Raw genomic sequence first — 14,366 nt, forward strand, 5'->3', positions numbered from 1 at the left:
AAACTTCAGGTTTAGTACCAGCATCTGAACCAATGCCTTTTATTTTTCCTCTCTTGAGAACAGCTGCTATTTCTGTAGCTTTTATTTGGAGGAAAGCCTCTGTCAGATGGCCACTTTATGTATCTAATGTGTGTGTTCCCTGAAGGAAACATCTTGCCCTGGTCCCTCTGTAGGGACAGAGGTACAAGGCCAGGCATGGCCTTGTACTTCTGGGGGAAGTAAATTCTGCAGCGATGATGGGGGACCAGACTGTGCTCTGACCAAGACAATAATAGGCTCACTAAAGTAATTCACAAATCTCACAGCTCAGAGCTTTCTTTGGCTGAGTTTCTGTGTGTGTTATTTGTTAGCTACACATTGACCTTGAGATTTGATATATGCTGAGCATGTGAGGGAGATAGACCTTTATCTCTTTAACTTGCTTTATCTTTGGGATCTAACTCTTCCTTTGATCACTAGCAAGAATAAAGAATACTTCTCATTAGTTTTATAGATTTCTAGAAAGAAATCTTTTAAAAGCAGTCTCTGAGGTAAGAGGTAGATAATGTTTATACATGCTTCAGGGACAAAATGTTTCTGTCTGAATGAGAGCACCTATGTTCAGTTAAGCCTGGGTATGACAGAGACCACAATATGCCAAATAAGAGAATTGCTAGCAACAGCATGGAAATTGAAGAATATTTATTTAATTGAAAGCTAAAATACTCTTTCTTAAGGAAGCTTCCTTTCTTCACATCCAGCATGTCATCAGCAGTTCTTATACAATATTAATTGTCTCCTGATTCTGTGACAGAGTGAATGAGTAGTCTGAAGGTCTTCTTTTGTTTTCAGAGCTGCTTGCACTTATGTTATCAGCACTGAACACACCTGAGCAAATGGGGCTTGCTGAGATGTTTGATAGGCAGAACTTTCCAAGAATCCAATGGTCCTACTGTTGCCCTCTGTGATTGCCCTTGGTGGGACAATAATGGCAAAGACACACAGACAATGATTAATGCCTCATCCCCTGAGCCCTTTTTCCCTCTGAAGTTCCTAGTTGTCTCTGGCCTGGGATATTTTTGCACAGTGAAGGAGGGGGGGGCAAGATAGGAAGGAATTAGTTTACATCTGAATGAGAAGTTTCTCTTTCTGGCTCCCAGAAATGAGACCCTCCCTGAGTAGCTGCAGCTGCACACTTATTTAGCTGCCTGCTGGCCAGGCAGCTCTCTGAGCTGGAGGCTGGCTGGTCTCTGCTACAGGCTTTTCAGTTCATTACGGCAAACTACATAAGGAGGACAGTTTATGCCTTGGGTTTTGTCAGTTTAATGAGAAACCTGGTAAGATGTCTTGTCCTTTACCTTATTTTTTTGAAAATTTTTATTTACTCTTTTTGCACAGGCGGGGGTATCTCTGGTACTGGCAACAAAGTGTTATAAGCACAGTGGGTAACATCCAGCTGGAGTTGAGGAGTTACCAGTGAAAATGTTGGTGAAGTTGAACTGACCAGGAGAAGGTAATTACAGAAGGATTTTCTCAAGAGATGTGGAAGCTTTCCTTTTTAGGCTTGATGAAGAGCATAAAGAGTAGGCAAGATAAATAAACTGATAATATCCAGTATTTCCTTTTCTAAATACTTTTTACCCTACAAAAGTAACAGCAAAAATTTTTAAAATAAAATAATCTGATTCAGTTAGTTATTTCTTCTGGCTTGAGACTTCCTTTTCCAGCACAGACACTTCAGTATGAACAGCTAGTTCATACCAAGTTCATTGATTCTTCAGCAGTTCAACTTAAATCGGTATGTCTATCCATGATGTCATTATTCAGGAATATATCTCCAGGGAGAGTAATTTTTACCTCAGGTTAAAGAGTGGAGTATACTGAAAAGCTGCCTATTAGCTTGTCATTATCCATACCTTCTGATGCTTAGTGCTTGCTCATGTTTTACTTAGACCCTTGAAGCCTCTTTGTTTTTCTGATTTCTGCAGTAACACTAGATCTTTTTACAAAGTTCAGACTTGCAGCTCTATTAATTTTTCCAAATTGCTGTTAAACTTTCAGAACTGTGATGGCCTTGTGCCTTCAACCTAGCCTGATTAGCTTACAAGAAATAAAAGAAATAGACTTTAAATTCCTCAGAAAGTTACATGGAGCATATGGAAGGGCAATAACTGAGGAGAGCTGTTAATGATCTGCTACCCTGTTCAGCTCGAACCACGAGTGTGTTCAGCCTTTACCTGTGTGGGAAACTACTTAGACCAAATCTGTGCAAGGAACTTATAAGGAGAGTGGAAATATTCACAAACTAGGGGAAGAAAATAAAAAGCATTTGTTAGTATATTGGCACAGTTAACCTTAGGAGACTCAGACTTAATCTTCTAAATTGTAGGTAAGGATAAGTAAACAGCATTCCCATAAGTAATTATCCATTACCTATTTTGAAACTTGGCAATACAGTACTTAATTACTTCTAGGGCAGGGCAAGCTCACTTATTTAGTTTTCTAATATATATTTATTATTATTGGCCCCTGTAATCACTGTAAGTGACACAAATGTCCTGACTAAATGATGTTTGAATTAAACACCATGACGTCTGCAACAGCCCATCAAACCTAAAGGTGCAGCTGATTACCAGAAATAGTTTGACTTTTAGTTTTCACATTGAGCAATACTGGACAGCAAGAAATGGAAACACAGTGATCAAACAACACAGTGAAAGAGACACTGTTTAATCCCAAGGCCTTCTGAATGCCCCAGAAGGCTTATACCTTGCAGAGGGGCATGTGGTAGGACTCTATATATATCCAGATGAACACTTCTAACATGTAGAAATTCCAGGTTAGAGTTTACCAACATCAAGTCTGTTGGTAAGATGTGTTGATCAAATGTCCATAGGTATAACTTGCAGATTATGTTGCACTCTTTAGTGGCAGGTTCAATAATATTTTGTTAAATCTTCATGGTGGTTGTACATTTTCTGTGACTGGGATAACTAGGCTGGAAGTCTGGACCACTTGAACATATCACATTCATATCTTGTGGTGGGAGACATGTGACAGCAAAATCAGCCAACTGGTCTTGTGATAAAATTTAGAAAGTTATCAGCTGTATGAAGGAAGACATCCTAAGCAAATGCTTAGGCTGAAAAAGATAAACACTTTAGCAGCCTCCTTTTACACTTGTCATAAAAAGGTAATGGTAACATTATCTAGTAGTTTATCTTGTTCAAAGTAGCTTCTTTCAATCTCCAAAGCAGTTTACAGACCCAATGTCAGATTGAAACCACTGCTCTGTAGCAAACTCGTCTGTGTCTCAAACCGCTTTATCTCCTGAGAGAATCACAAATCCACATTTTTGCAACTGTGGATGATGATGTTCAAGAAACAGATTAGTTCAAGATAACTACTTTACAAGGAAATATAATTTGTAGAAATAGAAAACATAATAGGAAGCTTGGCTGGGGCTTTTTTCATTTTGGATAATGTGGTCACCAGAGGCAGTGTGAAGGCGTTGTGTGACTGGTGTCACTGAGTTGTGAAGGAGAAGGAGACTAAGGAGATCTTATCTGGAGGCTATTTGTTGCATCTTGTATACTGACATAGCTAAGCTAGTAGCTCTTGGTTACTGTGGTCTGTCCAAGAGGGTGTTTGTTCTTTTTTATTACTTTATCCCATTGATGTTATTTATGAACCTAACAGTCAGTTAGTTCTAAGCACCTAAAAGTTATTTTTAAACTGTGTGGAATGCTGTTTTCTGTCTAGCTTCTAGACTAGACACTTTCTCTTCCCATCTGGTACAGCAAGAGGAGTCTGCCTATTCACCAGAGACTTCTAAATCATTGTGTCAAAATTTTAGCTCAGGAAATAAAGAAATGAGCAAAAGTGAATTTAACTGATCATGTTTTTTGGTTGTTAAAAAACCTAAACCATTTTTCTTGTGAGAAAAGATGGTTTTCTGGAAAATTAGGGATACTGACCTTTTGGAACTTCTCATCCCAGTACTCCACCTCCACACTCCTCCCAGGTGTTCAGCAATGCATGAAAGCGCACAAACAAGAATCCTCTCATCACCTGTGCTATACAACTTTGCAGAAGCTAGTTGTTTTTTTTTTGTGTCACTTCTAATACCAAATCAACATTTTGTTATAGAGGTAAAGCTGTAATATTGTCTTGAATCCAAATAAAAAATATCACTATCCTCTGACATTTTCCCACACTATATTACTGCTCTCTACAGTTCTGTCCCTTTGTCTTAGATCCTGGTGAAATTTAAAGTGTTAGAGAAACATGCTTATTCTATGGACTCTGCGATGAACGAGGGATTCCTAGAGAATGTGTTTCAATTTAATTTCTGGAATCAGTTTCTGCATATGAAGGATCCTCCTCCGGCTGCTTTCCAGATCTTTCCAGACCTATGCTGAAGCAGTTTTTCAATTTTCTTAAATTTGGGCTAAACTCCCCTTTATCCTCTGGAAAGAGAAAGGTTACTCAGTGTATGGTATGAATCACCATGGGATGTGAATTCCTCTCTGGATTGAATGATAATTTTGATTTCGAGTGCTATGAAAAAATTTTCAGGGAAATTATTCAATCTGGTTTTCAATTTATGAACTCCATTATTTCTGCAACATTATGCTAATTTTGTAGATATTTGATTGTGGCCAAATCTGCATAGTGACTGGACACTTGATCTTGACTTTTGTTATGGTGTGAATTATGTTACTGATTTTTAAGTTTTTCTTCTGTACAGATCAGGAATGTCTAAATGTAAAAAATATTCCATTGATATTTTCTGTTCTTGTACTTCTTATTACTGAAGAATTAACCTCATAATCCTGCACATTTACACTTGGCTGCTCTCCTTATATAAAATGACTGAATTTAAGAGCTGAAGGACACATGAAAGGCAACTTAGTTTTATGGAAGGTAAAAGTTTTACTTTTTTGGTTTCTACTCCATTATCCAACAATATGTTAAAAGACTGTCAAACAGCTGCCAGTCATAACAAATAAAGAAAGCACTATTGCTCTCAGAGGTATCAATTATGGAATAGATAACCAGTAGGAAAAAAAAATCCATTTATTTGCAAGAGAAATCAAAAGCATAAAGCAACCTGGCAAATAACAATTTAGGTCTATTAACAATTCTGTCTGGCTCCATGAAGTACCATAATTTTGGTAATGATGACAAAAAGAAAAACTAATGCAAGTTTATGTCAAATGCTCTCTTGAATTGCTCAATTGCTTTGTCCTTCTCAAAAACATAAGCCTAAGACCTTGCATGTGTATAAAATTTTGAAACAATCAATCTCGGAAACAGCATCTGATTGCAGAAAACATGATTTCAAAATCAATTTGTCATACTCCTATATGGATTTAGTGCCTTCCTTGTTTTGACATTTCTCATTTGCTAAGTGCAGAAGTGGTACTGTAATTTCTCTGTGTTGTGTAACAAATTAGAAGACTGGAATGCAAAATTTTCTTCTTTTTGAATTTATCTTGGTCATGGAATTATTTGGTTACTTTTATTTTTGTTGCCCTTCCTTATAGATTTCTTTTGTGGTGCCTTTGAGTTAGGCTGTCTGATTTCTATGTGAAAATAATTTGTGACATCCCATCTACAGAAAATCCTTGGCAACATGATCAGTTTTTAAGACCTGCTTGCTGAGAAGTAAATGGATGCTCCTTCTACTGTTAAATTTGACAAAGGAGAGAACTGGATTTTGCTGCAGCTCTGTTCAGTTACTACACTTAAAGTCATGCTGGTTTATGCCCTTTTTAAAAAATACTTATTTGGTGAAAATTGCTTTATAACACAAATGTATACAGTGAACTGAATGCATGTAGTTCGTACAAGATATTTAGTATTGTCATGGGCCAGTGGTTACCATGTTCCCAGAAAGATTCAGCTTTTATTTACTAATTAGTGCAGAGATTTCCTACAGAAACTTGAAACAATAAAAAATACTATTGTTGAAACTGTCTGGTTGATGAAACAGCATAAGACTCTAAATTTTTCTAACATTGATTCAAGAAACTGAGACCTTTAAATTTTCCTTTTCTTCAAAAGTGTCTGGACATTTTTTGCTCCAACAGTTTTTGATATTAATTAAAATACATATATTTCAGCCTAGAAAGTTGTTTAATGCCTGTGACATTACAATGCCTATATTTAAATAGTAATTTTACTTCCCCTCAGCCATGTGGTGTATCTGACATTATTTCAGAGTTACCATTGGAGCCTTCTTGAGGAGGGTTTGCTAAAGACTTGAAATTTGGCACTAAAATAACGTAATGTCTGAATATTTTTTCCCACAGCTTTCTTTTTTTTTTTTTTTTTGTTTGCTTGTGTGTTTTTGTTTTGGCTTTTTAAATAGAACTTTTTATCCTGACAAGTCCTTATTATTGTTGTTATTTATTGTAACTTAGAAATGCCCCAAATTAACACTCTTCTTTCCAGGTATCATGTCAGGAATTTTGTACTATCACTTTATGATGATAAAACTTTTAAAACCCTCTCTCTGTGGAGGGGTGAGATAGAATTGAGAAAGAAAAGACTTCCACCTGCCAGTCTCTACTTGTCTTTCTGCTCTCATTCAGTTCAATAGCACAGAGGCTTTCAGGATTCCTTCCAGCTAATGCAAGGAAGGGGTTCTGAGGGAGCATATACTTGGGGTATTAATAAGGATGGGTTTAGTTTTGATTTGGGGTAACTTTTGCTTAGCTGCCCAAATGAATCAGATAAATTTTGGAGTGAAGTAAAACTCCAAGCAGTCTGTTTTGGACTTCATCCCAGGCAGACCTATTCAGCCATCCAGTTAATTGCTAGTGCATCTTCATTTATGTACCTCTATTGATTTTAATCTCTGATGATTTATACAGTACTATAAACAGGTAACAAGCCAAAGCAATGGCATTTCACTGGAGATGAAGATGCCTATAAACTATTTTAATTTGTCCAAAATCTGCTCATATGTACAAGGCTTCTCCTGTTGTAGTTGTGTGTTTAAAGTTTTTACTTATGATTACTCAGCTAAACTTTTGTTCCTTTTGTCACTACAGATTTAAAGACTGTTTTCCTGTATTTTAAAAGTAAAGTACATTTCCATTTGACTTTCAGCTACCTCATGGCTTACTGCCAGAGTTCCCTGATATTTGTTTTTCTTCTAACTGCTTGTTATTGTTAAACTTGCTCTTGAATGTATGTAGAATTCATTTGTCCTGAATTCAGATATGGCGTGATTAGGACCTTGACATAGTTGTGAGTGATGAGCCATCACTAGCTTAACTCATAAACAGAAAGAAAAATTAAGTATTTTCAGAAAAAGATCCTGCTCACCTCTTTAGATCTATAGCTCAGGATGAAACAAGTCCTAGAGAGTTCTTTTGCCTGAAAAAGGGTTTATTTGCTCCTGAGATCTCTCTATAACAGAGTTATGATAGCGAAGGCTCTTGGAAAGCCACAGCTGCTGTCTCCTTGACTCTGCTGCCTGAATGCGCTGGAGCAGGATTATACCTGAACTCAAATATTCCTATATGTCTCTAGTCTCTAGCTCTCTTCAAATAGTTATTTAAAACAGCTTTAAAATAATGCCTGAAATGGTACTTGTGCTTGAATATTAAAATAAGTAACACTGCAATCAAAACAAAGGAGATTAACATTGCAGGGATGAGTTGTCTGTCCTAGAGGTGTGTAAGCAGTCCATTAACACAATACTTTGTGTTTTGTGACTTTGTTGCAGAGTACTATGTAATCTAAAAGAAAAGTGCACATGAGAGAAGTCATCCTTGTTAAATGTATCCCATCTTATTTTAATTTTCCACTTCAAATCACAATTAATATGTATTATTCACACCTTTTCATTTCCATGGTTATAGTATACTAAAGTAGAGCAGATGCTTTGTGCAGGCTGACTGAGGCATGGAAACAGACTATTGTAATTCATGTTTTCTAGCTCTCCTTCACTGTGAGCAAGAGCAGTATAACAGAAGGGACTCACAGCTACTGAAAGCAAAGTATGTGAGCACTTTCAGGAGATGGTTCACAGCAAGGTTTTTACCACATTCCAGGCAGTGGGAAGAGGAGACAGTGGATTCAGATGGTAGACCCCTAAGGAAAGGAAGGTCTCCTTCTAGATAACTTAGGCTAGAGATCTGTGCTTAGTTACTGGTGTTCTACCTGTAACTGTGCTGATTACAGGCTACCAAAATGAGGTCTGGGATGAATGTGGGCCTAACTTGAGCCCAACAAAGACCTTTGTAATAGAACTAATTTGGGATAGAGTTCATAACTTCAACTTATCTAACTTATGTAATAGTCATTAGGAACTTAAATAAATGAAGTAATTTTTTAAAGCAAGAATTATGTGAACTATAATTTTTTGGTGGAGAAAAGAATCAGCATCACTTTTGTCCGTAGCTGCTCTCTGGTTTTGTAAGCTAGTCCATACCACAGGCCCAGCATCTGGGGAATGGCAAAGCTTGGCAAAAGAACTGATATGACTCACTTGTATGAAATCAGCCTCTAGAATGAATTAATTCATGTGAAGTATATGTATATATATATAAAAACCCCATATATATATATAATATATATATATATATATATATATATATATATATATATATATATATATATATATATATATATATATATATATATATATATATATATATATATATATATATATATATATGTATGTATATTATGCATTCAGACAGTTAAAGTCCACAGAATCTATCTGCACAGAATAAAGCATATTCAAAGCTGGGCAACATTATTCACAGAAGCACAGTAATACAATTTCTCCAATGAACTGTGAACAAGCACAAACAAACATTTCTCTAACAGCGTTGAAGAAAAATGAGAAGCTATCCAAGAAATAGTGGAGGTCTACATAAAATACCAAACCCATTTAACACCCAGCCTGAAAGCATTAGTATTTTTTTTTTCAGAATTGTACATAACGTAAAGTATCACATTGAGTCTGTGGTGGAAGTAAAAATATGTTACAGTAGAGGTAGAAAAACAGAAGAGTTAGAAAAATTTAAAACATGCAAAGGCTCCATTCTTAATCTGAATTGCAAATTGAATTATGCAAACCAAAATTACTCCTAACTCTCTATTAGCTCAATGAAGGTCATCTTATAGAATAGCTATATTAAATTAAAAGTCATTATCATGAATCTTTGTTGTCAAAATGTACATATGGTCCACTGTGAAAATCAGATAAGTTACATTAAAATGTGTTGTGTAGACAATTTATTATCTCCTTTGGTTTGAAAAAGTAATAGGCTTCTGTTATCTCTGATGTACAAGAATCATCTTTAAGAGACATAAGTGTGTCTGAAAAGTCACAGAAGGGTTTTTGGAGGAGGAAGGAAGGAAGGGAAGGAAGGAAGAAGGAAGGAAGGAATCTTTCAGAAGTTAAGGTTTCAAGACAAACTGGAATAAAGGTATTTCAGAAAAAAAATGCAGATAGTGATATAGATCTATATATAAAAATCCAGATTGTGATAGTGAGATACTCCCATATAATACTGTTCTTTTGTTCACTTGTTTAACACTGCAGTAGGGCTTTTGGCTTTGCTAGTAATTTATTTTGCTGTTCTGTATACTGTATATAGCTTTTGTCTTGCAATGATAATGTCTTTTTGAAAGTGCTCAAAATATTTCAACTGGCAATTAATTGTAGAAGTCACTCTCACTTTCTAAAGCTCTGACTTTTACTGCTAGAAGAGAAATACAAGTAGTTCTCATATCCCAGATGAAGATATTGTAAATATAAATGAAAAATAGCAACTTCCTTATTAGCACCATTTTATTTAAACACCTGAGATTTTGTGATCCTCCTCCAGCTGCTTTCCAGATCTTTCCAGACCTATGCTGAAGCAGTTTTTCAATTTTCTTAAATTTGGGCTAAACTCCCCTTTATCCTCTGGAATGAGAAAGTTTACTCAGTGTATGGTATGAATCACCATGGGATGTGAATTCCTCTCTGGATTGAATGAAGCGAATGCAGACTGCTAGTCTGTGATTAGATTTCAAACTGCCTCTCTAAACAGAATATATTTTCATCTAAGAATATACTTAATGTTTTGTTGAACTGATTTAAGTAATACATTTGAACACAAATTTTCAAAAAATAAAATAAAAGAAATCCAGTCTCTTGGTCTATATAAAATTAAATTCTTCATTAATAAAACAGGAAAACTGTTCTTAATGTTTTCCCAAGCACTGTGGCTCAGTGAAACCCAACTTACTGACTTAATGCAATCCATAAGGCTTTCCATGAGCTCTTGAGCACATAACTCACCAGATGACTGCTGAAATCCCTATCTACCAAATTTACCTCATTAATTTGGACAGCACTGAGATTTCTCAGTCATTCCTGATGCTTCATAACATTAACACTATCATTTTTTGATGAGAAACAGCTTGCAAAATACTTATTTTTATTTGCCTGCTGGTGTATTGCTGCTTGAAATTACACCATATAACTAATTATAGCCTTAACAGAGGTACTAAGTAATTTTAAGAGGAGTAGTATAAAATGCCATCTTTCAATTTTGCACCTAGCCTATCAACAAAAGAACTGGAGTCTGACTATTGTAGTGTTGCTGGTTTTAGCTCATGCTTAGCTCTGGCATCATCTGTGTGTGTTTGTACAGCAAGTAATATAGTGAAGTCCTGGCCAGCCTTTAGAGCACAAGTGCAATGCAAAAAAGTACACACAGACTGCCTGTACAGCTAGTGTTAAGACTGTCCCTTCCACTAGTCAAAGAAATTATTCTGAGACTTGCAGACAAAACCCACTCCAACCATCTCTGTGTGGGTATTTACACCACACATGGCTCTGGAAGTGGAGTGCACAGCGAAAGGAGAATGCACTCATTAGTGTCTAATGCATTGTTCAAGGTTATACACAGGATATAGAAGTTTAATGAGAACTTAATGGGACTTCTACTACTACTGATTAGGTGTATCTATCATTTTGAGGATGCGAGTAAAACTGCTTAACACTGTAAAGTTAAGGAAAAATGAATGCCCGGTATGTCACACCCTTCTGCCATTAATCACGTTCATTAGCTGCATTCCAGACAACATTCTGACCCATTACCAGTGCAGTACTGGGAGGGCCACTAACAGTGGCCTGCTGATTTGAACAGTGATTTATCACATTAACTGCTATGACTGTTTTTGTTCTTTTTGTCATATATGGCTTGTAGATTAACCTAACTATGATAAAAGAGAGAGTCCAGGACTTCACTGTAAATTTATCACCCATGGTGCCTTGCTGAATACCTAGTTCCAGAGGGAGAGAGGCAGAGAGGCTGAGATGACAGCTGGGGGGAGAAGCAACACATTGCTGCTTTGTTTCAGAGGGTCTGGGAAAGGTGGCTACCCCAGCAGAAGCTCTATATCTGTGAAGCCTGTCAGCTATTACGTCCCAAAATGGAATTTTGTCAAATCCTATTTTTTTAGTCTCTTTTTTTTACCTAAGTGTTATCTTTTAGCTCAGGGTACACCCAGGAAGACAAGAACAGTTATCCCTGCTTTTACAATAGACTTTGTAAATGTAGGAATGGTATTTTTGATCTGTTTTGCATCAAGCAGGTTTTATCCAGCATCTTTTCAGCATTTTTCTTGGTCATGGGGAACCCTATCTCTAGTAAGAAAAATAACACATTAATGCTTGGGAGTTTGAGGTGGGAGAACTAATTCCAGAGTATTGTTACTTTGACAAAACTTGCCAACTGCTTGTTGTGGTGGAAGAGGAGCATTGACTGACTTGTGGATGCTCTTCAGGAAATGTCTCCTGAGGGACACCTGATCTTTCTCAGTTACTTTTACCCTGTGTTGAGACATTGACTGTAACCATGAAATGGCTTTTTTTCTTTTGATTCTTTTCCCCTTTGCAAGAATATATTTTTGGTTTTGATTTTTTTAATTAGAGAAGGAAACCACTCTAAATGTACATGCCTCACAAGAATATAGAGAAACATTCTAACTGTAGCTAATGAGGTTAATATATTTTAAACTAAATTATGAGTAAAAAAGGACTGTAAATATTGGTAGAGAAGAAAGAGAAAAAGAAAGATGTAACCCATCCTGTTATTGCTCAAAATGCACTTATAGGATTTCTGTTGCTCTGTTCTGTGACTCCTTCATAAGTCTTCCAGATTTAAGTCTGGAAAGATTTGTTTACAGAGGAAGAAGGTGCTTGAATATTGAATCTAAAAGATGTTTCATATTTGATTGTAGCTCATTCATTCTTAGCTCATATATAACTTTTTTAGTCACTTGCTGAAGGCAGTTGCATAATTGTTCCTAGATTTTGTTGAATTAAATTAGCAAACTATGTAATTTTATATAATTGACATAGATTTGCATGAAATATGATTTTTATACTGGAAATTCTATGAATCATGGTAACTGCTTGATTAAGGCAGATTAATTAATCACAATCTATGTTCTTAACAGTAAGTATCAAAGAATGAATGACGAGCTCATTATATTACAGTATTAATATTTATTTTCTTATTAATGTCTTGCTGTCTTCATTTGACTCCAGTATTTGGTGTGGACCAGAGGCAAGCTTTTCTATAAGAAGCTGTTTGAGTGATATCTTGCAGATATTTTCCCTCTTACTGATGCAGAATCATTGCTAAACAGACAGCTTATAAGAGGCAACCTTGACCCTATTTATCCTAATAACTGTCCTACCATAAACGTTTTTAAAGGTTGTTTATCTTATATCTTAGATTTTTAGGGAATTTTTTCTGTGGAGTGTGGATAATTATGGTTTCCTAAGTGATCTCTTTTTAAAGAGATTTTCCAAGTACAATAATTGTCCTAAAAGATAGCTATATGAACTTGCTATTTCTCCTTCATATTCTGTCCTGCCTAAAAGTTGATTTTTAAGTTTGATCAAATTCCTTCAAGCACTTTTAGGGGCGAACTTGATAAAGCAATTAAGGCCTTTCAAAATACATATGAATATAAGTATACTTAATGTTTCTATGTGATTCCACTTTTATAAAAGTTCTACAGTTATAACATTCTGTAAGGCTACAGAAACTTTTAAACCACAGGGAGGATTTATGCTCATATAACTGTATTTTTATGCTTGGATTTTGAATCTTTAGGGAAGAGAAGTCATTCATCTTTAGTTTTGGATCACCCACAGTCTGTTGAATTTTATTTGTCTCTCCACTTGTTTTCTGTGTCCTCATAATTAGATCACATACATTCAGATTTTGTTAGTTTTCATATGCAGCCTGGCGGACATTCTAACCTAATCAGGTGTCTGCATTAGCTTTCCCTTTTCTCAGGTGCTTCAGGCAGCCCTGACCACTTGGGCATGGAGGATTTGAGCATTACGTGCTACAGAAATGGTGCCTGCCATCTGAAAGCCTTTGCTTCAGGTTCAATTCTGCCTTCTCAGAGACCCTGGTAGGCTAAGTGTCTCATTCCAAGAGCCTCAGCCTCACAAGCACTTTGCTATAGTAGTTCTTACCGAGTGCTTTCTCTCATGCTTTTAAAGGCTTAAAAATACCCTTATGCTATTTTTTTTTTTTTTTCATTTTTCATTTTGGAGTGGTTTCAATTTTCTCTCTTATAGATGACTTCTGAGTCTTGGAGTTTGTGCTGTTTGCCCCAGTCTCTACCTGCAGAATTAAGATGGGATTCCTCTGCCAGTAAAGCACATCTCCCTCCTTCTTTTGTGCTTGAACTACCTGCCTTTGGGCTTCTTGACCTACCTGTCAAGCTTTTAAATTGGTATACACACACATCAGAATTAATCCCCAGCAAGTTTAGCCGTTTGTGTTTTAAAGAGATGGGGACACCTCCAGCAGAAATTTAATCTTGCTGCAGCAGTAGCCAACAGACTCCTGAACAAATGGCAGCTATATTTGTCATGCTTGAAAGTACTCTTCCTCTTGATGCACAGCATGTTCTCTCATGCTCTCAAAAGCACAAGGTGCAGTTTGGATGCAGCTGTCATGGTGTGATTTGCTTAAGGCTTTTTGCCTCAAGCTTTATTTCTGTGTTGATACGTCCATAGCCTCTGTGGTTTCAAAGCCCCAGCTGTACTGCCTGGCTTCTTTCTCCTGCTTCTGGGGAAAATGTTGCTGCTCCAAGTGCCCTACCTATGGGCAAAGTTATCTGGACTTACCATCCTCTTATTCCTATGCTTACACTTATGCTTATCCTTATTTTTCTATTAGTGGACTGTGTTTTCTTATAACCAATAACCATCCAGGTGGTGATTCTAGCTTGTCTCAATCAGAGGACATAATTAATTTCAAAAGTGCTCAGTGAAACAAAAATTTCCAGAATGTCGACTCTTTGGAACATAAATGGACCTCCTGTGCTGCTGCAAT

Source organism: Lonchura striata, chromosome 2 (assembly GCF_046129695.1).
Source record: "Lonchura striata isolate bLonStr1 chromosome 2, bLonStr1.mat, whole genome shotgun sequence".
In the NCBI taxonomy this organism is placed as follows: Eukaryota; Metazoa; Chordata; class Aves; order Passeriformes; family Estrildidae; genus Lonchura; species Lonchura striata.